The sequence below is a fragment of the Bufo bufo genome, chromosome 1 (genome assembly GCF_905171765.1).
Source record: "Bufo bufo chromosome 1, aBufBuf1.1, whole genome shotgun sequence".
NCBI lineage: Eukaryota > Metazoa > Chordata > Amphibia > Anura > Bufonidae > Bufo > Bufo bufo.
Genome location: NC_053389.1, coordinates 382849889 through 382855888, shown reverse-complemented (window position 1 = coordinate 382855888; position 6000 = coordinate 382849889).

Sequence of the window (6000 nt, the reverse complement as noted above, 5' to 3'; positions counted from 1 at the left end):
TTGCAAGTCTCCCAAACATGCTTTCTGTGGAGTAAAGAAAATTATTCAAGTTAAGAACTTATGACATGATCTTAACGTTTGAAGAATGGGTGCTATGCTACTTCAGCCTGACTGAAATGGAAGATAAGCACAGTCCAAGCAATTTAGTAGTCTGATCCATTATAATGCCATCAAGATTGGCATTTTATACTCCAGTCTTGATGTAGTTTGCGCTGGAGTGAGTTTACTAAGAGACACCAACATATTTGGCCCTAGTCAAATCTAAACCAGTTGAGCTTAACCCCTTAGTGACCACCCATACGTGTTTTTACGGCGGTCACTAAGGGGCCTTAGGCTGGGCCGCCGCGTTTTTACGGCGGCACAGTTTAAGCGCCGCGCGGCTCCCCCGTGCAGCGGGGAGCGCGGACCTGGCTCTCACATAAGAGCCGGGTCCCTGCTCTAACAGTCCGGAACGGCAGGAGTGCCGATCCGGGCTGTTTAACCCTTTACATAACGGGCGCAATAGCACCCGCTGCATGTAAAGTGGTGACAGAGGGAGCAGACTCCCTCTGTCTCCCATCAGCACCCCGAAAATGCTGATGGGAGGGAAGTGCTGATGTGCTGGGAAGCTTACCTTGCTTCCGATGAGGGCCCGAGCCTGTCTTCAGTTACTTCCAGCAGGCTGTGCCTCTCTGGCGCAGCCTGCTGGTCAATGTTCGAATAGCATTGCTATTGAAATGCAATGCATTATAGAGATAATGCATTACATTTTAAAAGCAATCAAAATACTGTATATTATAGTCCCCTTGTGGGACTATTAAGTAGTAAAAAAAATAGAAAAAAATACACATTTATTAAATAAAAAAATTCCATAAAATAAAAAAATATGCCTTTTTTTCCATTGAAAATACGCTTTTCAATGAAAAAAATTGCAAAAAGAAAATATCCCCCATATGTTTGGTATTGCCGCGTCCGTAACGACCGGGACTACATAAATATTACATAAATTATCCCCTATGGTGAACGCCATAAAAAATAAAAAAAGACAGAATTTCTAATTTATTCTTAGTTTCCACCGAAAAAAAAACGTAATAACAAGCGATCAAAAAGCGGCATTTACTCCAAAATCATACCCATGAAAAATACAAGTCGTCTTTCAAAAATCAAGCCCTCACACAATTCCATATAAAAAAATTTTAAAAAGTTATGGGTCTTGTGAAGTGGCAATGCAAAATAATTTTTTGGGTTAATAAAAGGTGTTTTATTGCAAAAAAAGTAGTAAAACGTAAACAAAATTATAAGTATTTAGTATCACTGTAATCGTACTGACCCAGAGAATAAAGATATTATGTTATTTGCACCGAAAAATGAACGCCAAAAAATGTATAATGTAAAAACGCAGTGGCAGTATTGCTATTTTTCCCCATCTCCCTCCCAGAAAGAGTTAATAAAAGTTAATCAGAAAGTTATGTGTACCCCAAAATGGCGCCATTAAAAACTACAACTTGTCCCGTAAAAAACAAGCCCTCATAAAGCTATATAGACGAAAAAATAAAAAAGTTATAGCTCTTGGAACGAGACCATAAAAAAAGGAAGAAAAACGCTTGGTCATAAAGGCCCAAACAGGCTTGGTCACTAAGGGGTTAATGGCTTAAAAGTGCAAAAAGGTCACAACATTTTGTGCCAGAATGTATGACAACACCACAAAAGTGGCAAAAACTATTTGATAAAATAGCCCCCTCATATCTATTCCCACAAATAAATGTTCTCTAAAATTAGCACTGGATCATGGCACCTTATCAACCTTTTCACTGCTAAAGGAGGAAGTAATATGTCGAGCCTTGAAACACTTGCTTGCAGCTAATGTATTAAAGCTATAGAATGAGACTAGGTTCAATATTCCAGGTGAAAGCACTGCAGTATGATAAGGTCTACTTCCTGGTTACGTGGCATATTTGTAATGATAAACTTGTGCCCTAGGTGTGTATTGGCCAAACCCACCAATCTCAGTGACCATCTAATGGTTTCACTTCCGTTATTGGGTCAGTTATTTCCATCAGTTATTGTGAGCCAAACCAGTAGTGAAGCCTCCTCAGAGATAAGGTATAATGGAAAGATCTGCACCTGTTCTGTGCGGTTGCCCCACACCTGGTTTTGGCTCACAATAAAGCCTCACCACATGTCCGTGGTCGGTCAGTGATTTTCATCAGTGATTGTGAGACAAAACCAAGTGCGGCTCTAAACACAAAACAGGTGCAGATCTTTCCCTAAGGCCCCTTTCACACGGGCGAGATTTCCGCGCGGGTGCAATGCGTGAGGTGAACGCATTGCACCCGCACTGAATCCGGACCTATTCATTTCTATGGGGCTGTGCACATGAGCAGTGACTTTCATGCTTCACTTGTGCGTTGCGTGAAAATCGCAGCATGCTCCTCTTTGTGCATTTTTCACGTAATGCAGGCCCCATAGAAATGTATGGGGTTGCGTGAAAATCGCAAGCAAGTGCGGATGTGGTGCGATTTTCACGCACGGTTGCTAGGTGATGATCGGGATGGGGACCCGATTATTATTATTTTCCCTTATAACATGGTTATAAGGGAAAATAATAGCATTCTGAATACAGAATGCATAGTAAAATAGGGCTGGAGGGGTTAAAAAAAAAAAAAAAAAAAAAATAATTTAACTCCCCTTAATTTACTTGTTCACGCAGTCGGCATCGCTTCTGTCTTGTTCTGTGAGGAATAGGACCTTTTGATGACATCACTACATTCATCACATGGTCCGTCACATGATCAATCACCATGGTGATGGATCATGTGACTGACCATGTGATGAACGTAGTGACATCAAAGGTCCTATTCCTCACAGATGAAGACAGAAGAGATGCCGGCTGCGCGAACAAGTGGATTAAGGTGAGTTAAGTTGTTATTATTATTATTATTATTTTTTTTTAACCCCTCCAGCCCTATTTTACTATGCATTCTGTATTCAGAATGCTATTATCTTCCCTTATAACCATGTTATAAGGGAAAATAATACAATCTACACAACCTTGAACCCAAACCTGAACTTCTGCAATCGCAGTCAAAACTGAGTGCAATTTCGTACCTACTCGCGCTGGTTTTCCGCAATGCACCGGGACGCATACGGACACGCGCGTCTGCAAGGGGCCTTAGACTTTGTCCTGGATTTGGTTCACAATCACTGACCAAAACACTGATCTGTGAATGAGGCATAAATTTATGGAAATAACTGAAGTGTGAACACCTCATAATGTGTAGGGTGGCCTCCCACCTGCTGGAATTGTCCAATCCTGTTAGTGGAGGTATAAACCGCAGCCCAGCAACAGCTTTCTCTCCTGTCTGGTCACTACATATGGATGCTCAGCCGAGCATGCATATGTATGAGGATCATCTGTCCCGAAGACAGATCTCTTGTACAGCCTTGCTAACAGAAGGCAGCATGATCTCAGGATCTGGTGTAGTCTGACAACATCACTTTGCTGGAGCTGCTGTGATAACTGTCTGGACATTGACGGAGTTGATCAGGTTCATACGTCTCCAGTACTGGGCTGGGGAGAACAGTCAGTTGTCAATATAATCAGTTATCATACTGGGCACCATAAATAAAGGTAATACCAGAGGTATGGAGGCAAAAAGTAAGTGCTCGGAATTATTCAAGTATGCATACTATTTGTAGATGGGACAGGTCATCTAATTATTATTTTCTTTTGAATACATTATGGCTGGCTGTTTCTGCATGCACAAGTTTTTGTCTGGATGAAAGCCGGCATTTATGCTGGCTCCCATTGTAGCCTACCAGAGTTCACAGTATCCCACTCCCGAGATCTGTTATCTGCCTCCCTGCCTTTTCAACTTGCTCATTCAACTCCAGCCAATTTTAGTTAACCCCATTGAGGGAGAGAAGGGTTGAAGGATCTGTGCAATGTCACAATGTGGGCAGAGCTCCTGTGTTGTGTGTGAAAGCAGTTAGTATTTTCCCTCTATAAGATGTCAAATACAAGGAGTAGGGATTTGCATAAAACGTTGTTTCAATACTGTATGGAGCAAGCATTCCATACAGTATTAGAATGTATTGGCTCCACTGAGCTGAAGTTATTACTTCGCAAAGTCTCACAAGACTTCGCATAATAACTTCAGAAATGGATTTATACTGTAAAAAAACATTTCCCAAACTCAGGTTCAGTTCCAAGGTACCACTTGGAACCGAACCAGAGTTCAGAAAATGTTTTTTTTACAGTATAAACCAATTTCTGAAGTTATTATACGTAGTCCTACAAGACTTCACGAAGTAATAACTTCAGCTCATTTGAGCCGATACATTCTAATACTGCACAGAGCTCCTGCTCCATACAGTATTGAAACAAAGTTTTATGCAAATAGACTTCAGATGTTTCATCTGAAGTCTATTCGCTCATCCCTAACTAGGAGTTGTTGTTCTTTCCTAATACGACTTCCTGTAACATCCTCTGATAACAGCCTCTAATAAAAATGCTGAGTTGCAGTTATCATCCCTCTATGGAATCTCAATTGATGATCAATAATTCTGGTCATGCTGGGAGGTGTAGTTCTCTCATACCCCTCTCCCTACAAGGGCTTGTTCACACGACCGTGTGCAGCCTGTGCTGTGGTCTACAACACACGGGCACAGACCATGGGCCAGCCGAATGCAGATCGTGGACCCATTCACTTGAATGGGTGAGTGATCCATCTGTTCCGCAAAAAGATAGAGCAAGTTCTATATTTTTGCAGTGCAGAGGCACGGAAAAGAACCCCAGGAAGCACTCCGTAGTGCATCCGTTCCAGATTTGCAGACCCATTCAAGTGAATGGGTCCGCATCAGTGATGCGGAATGCACACAGCTGTAGCCCTGTGTATTGCAGGCCACAATACGGTCACGGGGGGGGGCACACTGTCGGGTGAATGAGCCCTAAATATAATGGCTAACCTCCAGCACTCCAGCTGTGCTAAAACTACAACTCCGAAGATGTACACTTGCTTGGCTGTTCTCAGATATCCATAGAAATGAGTGGAACATGCTAGGAGTCATAGTTTCACCACAGCTGCAGTGCCGGAGGTTAGCCATCACTGCCCTATAATGTTGCCCCATCAGAACAGACCTTTTCTCAAAGTCGCTCTACAAACCTTTGGTTTAGGGTGGGTTCACACTAGCGTTATGGATTCCGTCATAACCCTGTTATAATGGAAAGCCATAACGGAATCCCTAAGACGGAAGGGTGGATCTGTTTTGCTGCCCATAGACTTGCAATATGACGTAATGCAAAACGGAAGCCTTTAAAAGGCATTCCGTTTGCTTTCCGTCCTAATAGAAGTCTATGGGAATCAAAACAGATCAGTCTGGTTCCCGTTATGCAAGACGGAAAACAAAGTCCTGTTGACAGGGACCCAGACAGATCCGTTATGTTTTCTCATAGACTTCTGTTAGGACAGAGCAAAAACAGAATGCCTTTTAAAGGCTTCCGTTTTGCATTCCATCCTATTACTTCCGTTATAACGGAAAGCCATAACTGACTCCATAACGCTAGTGTGAACCCACCCGTATATGTGTATATCTTTTAATGGGGAGGGGGGATTTAATTTTGGTAGATTTAGTATTCTGTAGTCTATTACAGTTCCATATGGTTGTAACCCAGCTTTCTCCCCACTATCCAGAATGGGAAAGACACACATACCAGCGTTTAGTCAGAATTATGTTACGACGTATAACATTGCTGCTGCGGAAAAGGACATGCAACTATACCGATTGTCATCCTGGTTTCTTAGACACAGCTCTATGCAAAATTTCACAGAAAGGTTTCTTCCTTGGGCTGCAGTTAATTTAAGGGATTTAGAGTAATGGGCTAACACTGTGCCTATACAGTAGGCAATGTAATAAGCCAGGCATGCTCAACCTGCAGCCCTCTAGCTGTTACAAAACTACAACTCCCAGCATGCCTGAACAGCCTACAGCTATCAGCAGGGCATTGTGGGAGTTGTCGTT